General features: G+C 41.8%; 1 long non-coding RNA gene and 1 pseudogene across 1 annotated transcript; one reads left to right on the forward strand and one right to left on the reverse strand.

Annotated features, from left to right (window-relative positions):
- Positions 1-1,785: 1,785 nt before the first annotated feature.
- LOC138175570 (uncharacterized) lies at positions 1,786-4,196 on the forward strand. The gene is made up of 2 exons (XR_011172036.1): positions 1,786-1,961; positions 3,896-4,196. It is a non-coding gene; the product is annotated as an uncharacterized lncRNA (long non-coding RNA).
- Positions 4,197-11,531: 7,335 nt separating this feature from the next.
- LOC138175571 (large ribosomal subunit protein eL29 pseudogene) lies at positions 11,532-12,383 on the reverse strand (annotated as a pseudogene).
- Between the last annotated feature and the right edge of the window lie 1,950 nt (positions 12,384-14,333).

The raw sequence follows: 14,333 nt of genomic DNA on the forward strand, positions 1-14,333 counted from the left end.
GAAGCCTGGGACTTGAAGGAAGCCAGGGAGGACAGAGGGTGGAGAAAGAAGAGGGAAAGGACTCTAGGCAGTGAAAATGCTTGCAGTCTGGAGATGGAGCGTCCTGTGTTGGGAAAGGCAAGGAGGCCAATGACGCAGGTTGGAAGAGTATGTGGGGGAGATGAAGGCATTAAGAAGACTAGAAAGACAGAAAGAGGCCCGGCTATGTCGGGCTTTGAAAGCAGAACTGAAGACTCAAGTCTGATCCTGGAGCCAGCAGGGAAGCACTGGAGGTGGCTCTAGGGCTGATGCGGTCCGACCGTGGCTTTAGGAAGATTCGACAGCTGAAGGGAGGGTGGGAGGGGAAGAAAGCTTGCACCACAGTGGTGCTAGTATCAGTACATCAGTCAGGAAACTTTCTTTTTTTCAATTCATATAATTAATTAATTGTTGGTTTTCAACATTTACTTACACAAGATTTTAAGTTCCAAAGTTCCTCCCCCTCCCTACCCTCTTCCACCCCAAGCCTTCCTGCAGTCTGATATAGGCTCTACTTACGCATTCATATTAAACATGTTTTCACATTAGTCATGATGTGAAGATTAGGACTAATGGGAAGAACCACAAGAAAGAAACAAAACCAAACACAAGGAGAGCAAAGAGTCTGCTTCCCTCTGCATTCAGACTCCAGGTTTCTTTCCCTGTATGTGGATAGCATTTTCCATCCTGAGTCTTCTGGAGCTGTCTTAGATTCCTGTAGTGCTAAGAAGAGTCAAGTCTATCAAAGTCAGTCATCTAATTCAGTCAGTAAACTTTCTTTTTTTTTTTAATATTTATTTTGCTTTTTTGGAGGGGGGAAGGCAGGGCAATTGGGGTTAAGTGACTTGGCCAAGGTCACACAGCTAGTAAGTGTTAAGTGTCTGAGGCTGGATTTGAACTCAGGTCCTCCTGACTCCAGGGCTGGTGCTCTATTCACTGCACCACCTAGCTGCCCTCGCAGTCAGTAAACTTTCAAGTGCTTACTATGTATCAGGAAATGTGGCAGCTTGGTAGAGAAGTGGAGAGAGTGCTGCACCTGGAATCAGGAAGAACTGAGTTCAAATCCAGCCTTAGATATTTACTAGCTGTGGGACCTTGGGCAACTCACAACCTCTATTTGCCTCAATCTCCTCAGATGTAGAATGGGGATGATAAAAGTCCCTTTCTTGACAAGGTTGTTGCGAAGATCAAATAAGATCATATTTGTAAAAACCCTCAGCACAGTACCTGGCACTAGAAGGCACTGTATAAATGCTTGTTCCCTTCCCTTCCCTTCTCTGTACTAAGCACCGGGGATACAAAGAAACTCAAAAGACAACCCCTGTTCTCAAAGAGATCACAGTCTAATGGGGAAGACAAGACAAGGGGATATGTAGGGCAGCTGGGTGGGGCAGTGAATACAGTACCAGCCCTGGAGTCAGGAGGTCCTGAGGTCAAATTCGACTTCAGACATTCGATCACATTAAAAATGTGAAATTTGTCATTTCATCAGCTATGTGACCTTGGGCAAGTCACAACCCCAATTGCCTTGCTTTCCCCCCTCCAAAAAAAAAAGACAAAAAAAGACAGTTTTTAGCCTCATGGAACAAGGAAAGAAAGTTCTTATTGAGTCTAATCATTTTATTATAATATTATCAATAGTTATTACATTATGTTGGAATAATTATAATTATATTTACCCACTGTACAACTGTCATTTCATCGGTATGACACTGCACTTGTGGTTTCATATGGGCTCTGAATGTAACAAACAGCTAAGTTCTCCCTCTTCCAATTGAATTGCCCATCCTCAGCCCAGCTTGGTCAAGGAGGGCCTGGAAACCAAACAATTGTTTCCTTCCTTCCACCTTAGAGATTAGTCTGCATGTGTCGACACTAGCAACGTAAGCTCCACCTTCCTGCGTATGAGAGTGGGCACGAAGACGTGCGGAGAATCAGCTGAGGTATCTAAGGGGATCCTTTCCTAGACCAAATGATCCTGCCCCTTTCTTCATCACTGCTTTCCCTCTAAAGAATCTGTGTTCTGTTCCTATGGCTGTTTCGATTCCACCAAGCAGAGATGCTGACATCTTTTAGGGAGTGGGGTGCTTGGTTACTTTGGGGTCTTTTAAATTTATTTTTGTTTCTGGTGGTGTTTGGGTTTTTTTTGGGGGGGGGGAGGGGAATGTGTCTTTCACTTTCCTCCTTTGCTCTCTTTTTCTGACCAGCACATATTTGTGTATGTTCTGAGGTATATGTTCTTGTGTGAGTCTAATATGAATATGCAGCTGTTAACCTGTCACTTCAGTGGGTGCTGCTACATTTGCTTGTGAAGCCAATTGCTGCCATTGATAGAGGCCCTCTAATTACCAAGTTCTTGGCAGACTTGTCTAAGTTCACCCTGACCCTATGGTATGTGCTCTAGGGTGTGTAACTTCATGTTTGTATATTCTTTCACACACATTCATGCATCTGTTTGCACAAATATGCATGATCACAATGAATAAATAAAAAGGAAAACCAAGAAATATGTAGTCAATAGTTTCTTAGGTTATTGAGTAGCACAATTAACCAGCTTGAGTTTCATCTCTATTTCTTCTGATCTAACGTCAAAGATCTTAAAACTAGACAAAACAAAAGGAGAATCTTCCAACTCCCTATCTCACTCTAGGTTTTAGAAATGACACCTACTATTGGTCCCCATCTTAAGTGGCTCATGGTAAACAGGAAGCACAGATGGGGTGTAGGAAATCTGGGGGCTAGAGATAAGTGATTGTTCCATTATGGGAAGGGGAAAAAGGAGTGCCAGTGACCTAGCACAGGAGGTTGTCGGGCATCTAGAGAGCCCTGCTATGGAGAATATTGTCAGACGACTAGTGAACTCTGAGGAACTCTCCTTGGACTCCCCATAGGAGAAGCCATCAGGAGTAAAAAAAAAGGTGCTTCAGTTGAGTTGATCATTTCTGCTCAGTGAAGATGAATTTGACCAGAGAAAACTGGATAAAGGGCCACATTGGCTTCCCATAGAGTCAGGATAGAAGATATGGTTAGAGGAAGGGGGAGTGTTAGGCCGGAAGGTGTGTATGTGTATTTTGAATGGTTAAAAACTGCCTGGATCAGATGTCACAACCATAGAGGCTCAGTTGAAGTCTATAAAGGGATATAAAGGCATAAAGAGATCGAGGAACATGGTTTTTCCCTTTTGTTCTGATTCTTCTTTCACAACATGACTAATATGGAAATATGTTTAATATGATTGTACATGTATAGTCTATATCACATTGCTTGCCCTCGTGGGGAGGGGAGAGGAGAGGATGGAGAAAAACATTTGGAATTCAAAATATTATAACAGTGAATGTTGAAAACTATCTCTACATGTAACTGGAAAAAATAAGATACTCAAGTGGAAAAAAAAGAGGTGGAGGAAAAAGAAGAAGAGGACTAAAACTGGGAGGTGTCAGCCAGAGCATAGAGTTGGATTCAGTCTCCATTTATTTCTCCCACACTAATGGGAAATGTGCAAAAAACAACAACTGAGAAATATGGGGAGGACATGCTTTAGGTTTGGACATTGGCTTTTTAGTAGCTTCCTATGAGGGGGGAAAAAAAAACACAAGCCAGTAAATTTAGATTAACACCCAAATTCCAAGAAATTCCCTCTAAGACATGAGTCTTAAGCACATAATGAGGAAGTGACTTGCTCAAATTCCCTCCATCAGCACCCCACTTAGCTCTATTTCTTATTTGTCTAGCCATCTGTCTCTTTTTGGGACCCGAGGAAAGGATTTTGGAACAAACATTAACGATAGACGTGGAAGATTCTCTCTCTTCTACCAGAAACTTTGGGCCACGGAGTTTTGGGTGGATAGCTTCACATGTGTGTCTTTTTTTCTAACAGGATTAAGACAATGGAATTCATGGAAGATTCAGGTTGGAAGAATGGAGGTATCAAAGGTTAGGATCTGAAGACCTTTGACTTCACCCCTTACTTGAGGGCTAAGGAGGAGGGGAGACCTGACAGAAGGAATGCAGAATATCTGTAGCTCCTCCAGGCATACTCTATAAGGCCTGCTTCACTCAAGAAATGTTATTTCTCAAAACTTGTATGTCATTTATGTAAATTGAACTTATGTAAGCCTGCTAAAGCAGAATGACTATGATCACCAACCTTTTGTAAATGAACATTCTAGAGTACTTTTCACTTTCTAGTATTTACTAACTTTACATCAGATTTCATTTTTTCCCAGTTTGGTCCTATCCCCTCCTTATGCTTGTTATTCCTATAAAATATCCTAGCAAGATTTTTCTTCTGATCAACCTCCTCCCCTCCATTCCCACCTCTACTCAAGATATATATATATATATATATATATATATATCTTGAGTAGATATATATGCCCCTGTAAATCTCTGCTTATTTCCTTGCTCCTTTTCTCCCCTTCCTTGGGTCCTTTTTTTTTTTTCCATTTCCGTTTCCTTTTTTCCGGCATTTATCCCTTCTCCACAATCTATATCCCTACTTTAACCCTGCAGTGAGAAAGAAGGTTTGAGCAAAATTAGGAAAGAGAAAGTGGAAGACACAGTTCCTCTTTTCTGTGCCTCATCAGGGCATCCCTTAGAACTAAAGAGGGACCGAGAGGGGGGGTTGGCTGGTCTGGGCGGGGACAGGATGTGAGTGCCGAGCTCCGAGCTCTCGGCTTCGTGCCACCCCACACGTCCTCAGCAGACACACGAAGGCATTGCTCATGCTCAGAGTCTGTGGGCCTGCAACTCCCCCACCTCTCTGCAGAAAGAGGGAGGGGGACGACTGAGGGAAGGTGGAGAAGGGATGTCAAAACAATTGCTAAGCGTCTGAGCTTATCTGGAACCTGGGGGAGAGAGAAGGGGCTTTACAAAGCTCTTGCCCAGAAGGATGGTTCAGTCCTAGGCAGCCAACCACCAAATCGACATTTGAGTCCCATTAGACTTTGGAAAGGCCCACAGTATCCTATAAAATTCCTGTTCTCTCAGAAGTCCCTAATGTCTCCTACACTAACTCAGACCCTTAAAAATCTTTCCATGCTACCCTATTTTATCCTCACTGCTTCCAGACAGATGCTTCTAAAACTCCTTCAGTTCGCCTACTGTAGTCTTGCATATTTCCATTAAACGCCCACCCCCTCCCAAACAAAAACAAAAAACAAACCTCTTTTTCACATCTGTTTCTTTCACTCTTTATCTCTCTCCTCTCTCTCCCCTCCCTGCCCTATGGGGCACCTAAAGTGTGGTCTGGATCTTGGGTTCCAGAAATTCTGGAATCTTAACCATCTGCCTTTACTCTTAGGGGAATGAATATTTTCCTCAAAGGAAGATTTGATTGCTGGCCCAAGCAGACCAGACCTAACCAGACCGGAGCTGAAGCATTGCTTAGGGGGGATGAAAGAAGGGTGGGAAAGCCAAAAGAGGAAGAATTTCCTGGAGGCCTAGGAGGGGGCTTGCCTTAAAGGGAATGTCACTGTCGGCATTTCAAAGGAAAAAGAGGCTCAAATTAGGGAATGCAGTTGGTTGGGACTACGTGTTGGCCCCTGGAGACTGAGACTACTACCCTGGGAAAAGTCGTAAAAGAAAGAGGAGTGTGCAAAACAGAGTGACTTCTGAGGAAAAAGCTGGGGACATAAAAAAGTTGGAGATAAAATAATAAAGAGGTGATGAAAATCTAGAGAGGAGGAAAAAGAAGAGTAACTATTATTAAACAAATGTTTGAAAAGATGCAAGAAAAAGAGAGGAAGGAAGCTCTTTTGCCATGTAGAATACTGATGTAAACCTGGTCTTTTTTCCTGGAATTGACACTCAAATTTCTCACTTCCCTTTTTACTATCACATATTACTCAAGTGTAGAAGCCTGAGTATTATAACAGAGCCATGAGCAGAGGTCCCAGGTGACATAGTCTATCTTATCTTTCCTCCCCCTACACCACCATCAGAGGTAATCACTATAACAAGTGAACCATATTTTTACAATAGGCGTAGTGAGTGGAGGGTTCTAGGAAGTTCAGAGGAGCACAGAAAAGGAGTCAGGGAGTCATGCTGTAGGACCTATTTTCACCCCGTTAAATCATCTGTTAACCCATGTCATAGACGCTGGACACCCCAATATGCTGTGTGCTTTAGAGTCTGGAAATTAGCTCTGGAGGGTTAAAAGTTATCAGAAGTTTGGGCTCTAAATAAACTGTACTTTTTTTTTTTTAACCACAAAGCCCTTTATGGGTTAAGCCCTTCTGTGCAGAGGCATAAGTTCCAGATCTCAGAGAATTTAGAGACAAGTCTTATGCTGAGTCTAGCCTAGGAGCCCAGGGAAAATACTTGTTTTTGTGAGAATAATACCCAATACATTTGCAAAGTCATCAAGGTGCAACCCAAACTCTCTCTTTTCTCTCCTTCATTCTCCTCAACCAGTTATATTGTTTAAAATCCCAAAGCTAAGTTCCTAGGGAAGAGAGGGAAATTGTAAAAAAAGGGGGCTAGGGAGCTGAATTTGGGGGTACACGGCTGGTAAGACACCAGTGCCAGGCAGCAGCCCAAACAATTTATGGAAATCTACCTTGTCTCAAACCTGAAAACTTGCATGGTATATACCTACCCTTGAACTGTCTTGAGGTTTGAACTGGTTGTAGATAATATCATATCTTTCAACAAATACCATTTGGTTTGTGCATATGCTGACGTTTTTCATTTCCTAGTTTTGATACTGCTTTACCACAAAAATCACCCATTTAGATGGGTATTTGCTGCCAGCAATGGGAAGTGAAATGGGCAGAAGAGATTGACCTTCATTTTAAGGCATCACAGTTTGTGGAAAGCCCCAACTGACTGGTGCACCACCATCTCCCCTGGTGTAGTTTCTTCCATACATTAATGCCATATATACTGTATATACTTCTATATGAACATATAGAAGATGTTTAATTTAATTCTGCAGTCTCTAATGCACTTATATCTCAATTACCCCTCATGTCAACATCAACTGTTCTTAGTTATCATCTATGACGTATAAAAAATCCCATGGTCAGGAAGATGTTATTTATAGCTAACCTAGATCTCTCATGCGTAAGGGTTTTGACCAGTCCAAAGTGAAACAGCAAGCCTACAGTAACAGTCTCTATATTTCAGTTTTAGACCATCTGTCCTTTTCAGATAAGCAAAGGTGCCAACTCTAAGGGGTAAATTACAGAGACAATGTAAAAAGGTAGACCCTAATTTGGAAGTACCCGGACCTGAACTGTGTCAGATGTATAGAGCTTTTTGCTTTGGAGGACCTACTGACACATTGCTTTTTGCCTAGCCATTTGTGCATAATCACCAACTGGAGAACATTAGAGTTTAAAAAGAAAAAACAAAAAGCAACCCAAGGACCTCAAGACTTGGAGCTGCTGGTGATTCGTACCGTAGGTAAACGGTCTTTGCTAGGTTAGGGCATGCAGAGATGAATACTTGGGAAATGTGTTGGCTAGTCAACATCATTTAGGGTGAAATTTCTCAAGGATGGAACCCACTCCTGTATCAGGTAGGGTTGTCAGAAGTAAAGGTTGACCCTTTGCTCTCTCACTGCTATCAGGGGAGGTAAAGTCTCAAACAATGGCAGTTGTCTTGACCACATGTGTGTCTGGTGACTTAAGTCTGTGCCCACTCTTCCCATGGATGCCACATGTATTTGTGGGAGTGTGCCCCAGGTTGTAAAGAGGTTATTTTCCAACTCCTTATTATCTTATCTTGCTATGCCATCTGAGTAATGCCTTTACTTTTAGTTAATTGAGATGATGACTGACTAATAATCATGGATGCACACTGATGAGACGCTGTAAACTATAGTTTTAGAAATGGGTACCTACAGGGTACCCCCTTGAAGAGGTAGTAGCCATCCTCTCGGGTGCTACAATCAGTGTCATTTAAACTATTCATCATCTTGAAAAGTTATGTTCCATGATTTCACATGTATAATTCATATCACATTGCTTGCCTTCTCAGTGGGTAGGAGAAGGGAGGAATGGAGGGAGAAAATTTTGAACTCGAAATTTTTTTTAAAAGGAATGTTAAAAATAAATGAATTTAATAAAAAAGAAAAAAGGAAAAGTTATGTGACAGCCTTTCCTAGTACAGTTTAAACAATCTCAATACCTTTATTCATTATTCCCATTTTATTCCCATATTCCCAGTTTTTCTGAGCTATTTCCAGTTGCCGTCACATATGCAGCCTTTTCTGATTTTCTCTCTGTCTTTAAGTTATTTTTTTTTTTTTGGTTTTTTTTTTGGGGGGGGGGAAGGCAGGGCAATTGGGGTTAAGTGACTTGCCCAAGGTCACACAGCTAATAAGTGTCAAGTGTCTGAGGTTGAATTCGAACTCAGGTCCTCCTGACTTCAGAGCCAGTGCTCTACTCACTGCGCCACCTAGCTGCCCCTTAGGTTTTTAAAAAAATTTTTTTTCCTTAAGATTTGATTCCTAGAATTAAATAGATTATTGCCTAACACTCACTATAATGGGAAGATGACTGTGGTTTCTATGCAAATATTATTTACTCTGAAAAGGAAACTTCTGAGACCTTATAGTCACCGGATTCATAAAGCCTAAGAAAACAGAAGGAGGAAAAGCTGACTCAGATCACAGGATATGTGTTCATGCCTAATGAGCATTGACTACATAAGGAAGACACAGGGAAGGATGGTAGAGAAGAGAGGTACAAGTTGTGATTTGCTTAGAAGCTTATATTCCTGGGAGAAATCGAATTTGGATCCCCCATTTTGGGTTCTTTAGAGGTGTGGGGGTAAACTAAATGGAATCTCCAAGTCTGACCTGAATTATATTCCAGGAGTCAGCCCCAGAGTTCACCTTCCATTTTGCATGTCTTTCTCACTGTCTTACCTACACAGCCTCTCTTACTTATTCTTCTGCTCAACACCCTCATTCTTCCCCAGAGGAGAGGTTGCCATGGAGATAATATCATCATAGAGCAAACAAGCTGGTGGAGAAATACAGTAAAGAGGCACAAAGAGTAACAGAGACTCACAAAAGCAGAGAAATAGATGTGGACTTAGGCAGAGCAAGAACCAGAGACAGGGCAGAAGACAGAAAAGGAGGTGTGAGAGGATAACATGTGTAGAGTCCAGATACAAGACAGATAAGAAACACTGACCAGAGTAATAGAAAAGGATACACACATACATGTGTATAGTATGTATATATGTATGTACATACATGTATACATATACACACATATCTACGTGTATTTATATCTATCTACATATAGACCAACATAGATATAGATATAGAGACAGAGATAGAGACAGGAGACAAGAGACAGAGAAAGAACAGGTAAACTCACAGGTATGGACTAGATCCAAGACAAGGACGGGCTTGCTGTCTTGGGGAAGAAAGGGAACTTAAAAAATCAAAATCTTGTAATTGTGAATGTTGAAAAAACTATCTTTGCATGCAACTGGAAAAAAATAAAATACTATTAAGTGAAAACAAAACCCAAACCAAACCAAAGTATTACTGCTAGGTACAAAGACTATCCTTACTTTCTCATTAGAGGAGATAACAACCTATATCAGGGTGGGTCTGACTGGGCATAGCCCATATATTGAGCAGAACCCTGTATCTTTACAGAATTCCGTATTTTTATCTGACAACTACTATAATATCTGGAAGTTATTGACTAATAATGAAATTCTCTAACTTGATTTGCTTATGACTAACTTGTGAGATAGGTCAGGAAATCTAAGTAGGTTTAACTTTTTAAGGATGTACATGAAAGATTGTACACTGTAGTGTAGCAAGAAGACTATTTGTTTGAGTCAGAAAACCAGGGCTTAAGTTTCAGCTCTGATACTTCCTTATGTGACTGGTTAAGTCAATCAGTCGATAAGCATTTATTAAGTACCTACTATGTGCCAGACACTTTGCTAGTCTAGGGAGAAAAAGACAGTTCTTGGAGCAACTAGGTGGCACAATGAATGGAGCACTGGCCCTGAAGTCAGGAGGCCAGGGTTCAAATCCTGCCTCAGACACAACACAAAAAACTAGCAGTGTGACCTTGGGCAAGTCACTTAACCCCAATTGCCCTACCTTCCCCCCTCCAAAAAAAAAAAGACAGTTTTTAGCCTCATGGAGTTCACAATTTAAGTCATTTAAACTCTTTAACCTTCCATTTCCTCAACTGTTAAAATAAAAATTACAGAATTTTTGTAAGGAAAGCACTTTTCATCCTTTCAAGCACTCCGGCCAATTTATTTTGTGAGTTTTGTGAAGTATAAATTAGAGGAAGCAGAGAAGCTAGGCGAGACTACCTGTTAAAAATGACCATGATGTACTAGGCAGATTTTCTCTTGGAGACCTGAATTATAGATCTACTAGAAAACAATGGCAGGATATTCCAGTTATTCCAGGCCTCCAGGCCTACATATTAGCCTCTGCAAATAACATGCATTTGCCAGAGAAAGGAGTGTTGGGCCAACCTAGTATTCTCCTTTTTAAAAAAATAATCAATAATAATTTACATTTATATTTAAGGTTTACAAAGCATTCTCCTTGAATTCCACTAACTTCTTGAAGAGACTACATTTTATTTTCCCCCTTTAGCCTACAATTAGAACCTAAGAAGTCTGAGGCAAGCCAAAATACCCTACTATTTACCTAAGCCTATCTCTAATTTTATCACTCCTTTGTATGACACAGTAAATGTTTGCTTTGCTTCCAATTGTTCTTCTATAAGACTAGCACTTTGAAGCCAAAGACATTTTTGCCTAATGACAAAAAGAGTATTACATTTAGATAAGACAAGGTCTCTGGGTGTAGCATTTAAGAAGGAAGAGGGGTACAGTGGCACAAATTGGAATCTGGCCATTGTTCCATTCTTCACACTGGAGATCTAGCTTCTCACTTGGGTCCAGAGTTACGAGCAAGAATAAGAAAACACGATCTCTGCTCTCCCTTCCAGCTTTAAAAGGCTAAGATGATTCTAAGATTTCCTCCAGTACTGCTACTGTTACTCACGCTATCCCTTCCCAATTCCCTTGACTAATTATTAGATAGAAGAGAAGATCTATTTGTTGAAATGAAGGTTGAGAGTCAAAGGCTCCCAGGCACATCTGGAACCCATTCGGTTTGGGTTCTGGAGACTCCTATAGCTTCCTATGGTTCTTGCTGTATATCATCTGAGTGAGTGAACAGCATCAAGAAGTCTCCCTTCTCCTTTTGCTTCCAATTTTTCCTGGTTCACAAAGGCCCTGTCAGTGGGAAAGATAGTGAAGGCTGGGAATTATGTTTTATGTCTGTGGCTATCCCATGGGGAGAAATCATATGCCATTGGCTGTTCTCCCTCTTCCCACCTTTGCCACTAAACCATAGTTCTTACCAAGCTGAAAAATCTCTCAGGAATTTAGCATTCCAGCTCAGGATAGACTTTCCAAGCTCCTTCCTCACTTTAGAAACAATGAGAAATTCCCGGGTTTTGCTTTTTACTCTACTGTGGTCACCTTTGCTCTTTGCCCTGAACGAATTATTATTTTTTTTTTTTTATGACTCACCATTTTCTTTATTTGTACAAAATAGTGAATATCATACCCTGGCTGGGAAAAAAGGGAGTTTTAGCTTTAAACAAGTCCTTCTGTTCTGAAGCATTTATTTTGAAGGCTTGGGACCAGCAGCTTCAGCCCCAGCATCTTTGGGTTTGGACTCGGCAGGCTTAGCAGCCTTAGAATCAGACTTGGCTGCCTTGGAATCAGACTTGGTGACCTTGGGGTCAGACTTGGTGGCCTTAGCATGAGATTTGGTAGCCTTGGGGCCAGATTTGGTAGCCTTGGGATCTGACTTACTGACCTTGGCGGCAGACTTGGCAGCCGTGGGGTCAGTGGGCTTGACAGCCTTGGGGTCAGTGGGCTTGGTAGACTTGGGGTCAGTGGTTCTGGCAACCTTAGAGTCAGACTTTGTGATCCTGGAGCCTGGACGTTTGATGCCGATTCTAGGACCTGGACGCTTGGTAGCCACCTTGTGGCCAGCACGCCGGGCGCTGGCCTTGGGGATCTTGTGCCTGAGGAGCTTGGCTTTGGAGGCCTTGGTGCTCAGGGCCTTGATGGCCTCTGCTCTGGCCTTGATGGCTTTGGCGTTGTTGGCCTGCATCTTCTTCAGCCCCTTCTTATTGTGTTTCTTGGCAAAGCGCATGTTTCTCAGAAACTTGGGGTCAACCCCTTTCAGAGACTCGTATCTCTGTGACCTGGGTTTCTTGATGCCATTTCTGTGCCATTTTTGTGATTGGTTGTGAGTGGTATGGTTCTTAGACTTAGCCATCTTTACACCTCAGCCTGCGCTAACAGGCACTCCACCGACCGGAAGAGGCCAAAGGGAGAGCGCCCTGAACGAATTATTAAAAGAACTTCTGGGGCGGATGAGTCATTGGGAAATGAGAGGAAAGCTTAAAGGGGGGGGGCATCAATAAAACATTTAATAAAAGTAGAAAGAAGTTTCAAGTGAAAGAGAATCTGTTTAATGGGTAGGCCACAAATGACTTTCTTTGACATGATAGCATTTTGCAGTTTGATATGGGGCTGTTATTGAATCTCTATTCCATTCCATCCCCACCTTTAATCCCTAAGAGACAGCTGTATTTTCAGATAATAAGGAAAGGAAGCCCTCCTCTCAAATACCGGATAAACCTCACTGGGCAAAAGCATCCCTATTCTTGGCAAGGCTAGGATGTTATTCCAGGGAAGGCCTATGGTACCAAGAGGGACATGTGCATGCACCATCTGGGTTCTGAGAAAAAAAAGGAAAACAGGATTGTTTCTGTGCCTGTCTATGCCAGAACTCAGCTCTCTTGATTTACAAAGCACGTTGCTTTATATACAGGACTGTTTCACATTTCTCCAGAATCCAGATGGTCCATGCACACCTATCTCTTGGGGATTGTAGGTCTTCCCTGAAATAACAACCTGGCCATGATAGAGGCCCAGGGAAGTTTATCTTCTGGTATCTGAGGGCTGCCTTCTCCAAATGGATGTGAGGAGGTGAATGAAATGACGCCCCTGCAACAACTGCCTTTGTAAAATGCTATTGAGTAAAAAAGGAAACTACTGCTCTATTCCTGTAGCAGTCTAGTCACCTTTCAATTATCCTTGTATGGCTCATTTATGACAAAATATGAGTCTCAGACTGGTTTCTCTCTTCTATGCAGAACCCTTCTGAACCACCTTTCACTGCTGTTAACTGGTTTTGTACTCAAGGAACACAAGTCTAATTTTACAATTAACCTAAACATAATAAAGGCAAATATGCTAAAATAAACTAACAGAAAATATACCCCTAAACCTAATTTAAATAATTTTGGATTACCAGATGTTTTGGATATACTTCATAACTCCTCCCGACTAGGTGAGATAATTAAGAGCTAATTATACAGACAACAATCTTCCGGGCCACTCACTGTTTAAGTATCTGGAATGCTCTGGCAGTTTCTCAGTTGAGGGACTGTGTGAACTTTTTCATTGTTTGGGACCTGATTTGTTTAATGGCTTTTCTTTTCATAGAAGACCTGAGAAACTACTGTCTGTACTTTCTCCCCAGAAACATGATTTTGCTAGCTGTCAGGATGAACCATCCCTCTGCATTTCTGCACATCTCTGTCCCCTTCAGAGTCACATGAAACTCTGTAACCTGGAAAAACCTTTGTGTTTTTTTCCAGTGGGCATTTTCCTCCCTACTGGAATTTTAAGATCTTGGTCTTTACCTGTGCCACTGTATTCCCCTGAGCATGGACACCAGCACTGCCTAAACATGTGCCTCCTCTCCTCTCACATCCCCCCATTGCTAGTTTACATACAATGTTCACATTACATAAGTATAGGTACATACTCCTAGCTCTTTTTTTTAAAGTCTGTATTCTTCACTGCCTGCTCTCTGATTTTCCTGAATGCCTCTTCCTTTCCATTTAGGCCCTTCTTTCAAACCCTGTTCTTGGACTTCCCTATATCCTGCTTCTTCTGTCCCTTTAATTCACCCAACCCTGCCTTCCAGAGCTCCCTGAATGACTCTTACCTCCATCTTTGCAGGCTGTTTTCAGCATATGTTTTCAGGTCTCACTGCAATGCAATAGCTCCTACCTTATCCTCCTCAACTCAATTTTGCTTATGTCTTTTTCTTAGTTATGGTGATGTGGCTCTCGTTAAAATCAAGAAAAAAAGCCTGTTTTCTAGCCATGGCCCTTTTTCCTGGGGTGCATGGACATTTGGTATACATTGCCACCTGGTGGCCTATTTGTGAATAATTGGTAGGAAGTACCTACAAATAACTTTTACCCCGCCTTTTG

Source organism: Petaurus breviceps, unplaced genomic scaffold, assembly GCF_028583685.1.
Source record: "Petaurus breviceps papuanus isolate PSGF00001 unplaced genomic scaffold, PetGlider_PUasm1.0 78, whole genome shotgun sequence".
Lineage (NCBI taxonomy): Eukaryota > Metazoa > Chordata > Mammalia > Diprotodontia > Petauridae > Petaurus > Petaurus breviceps.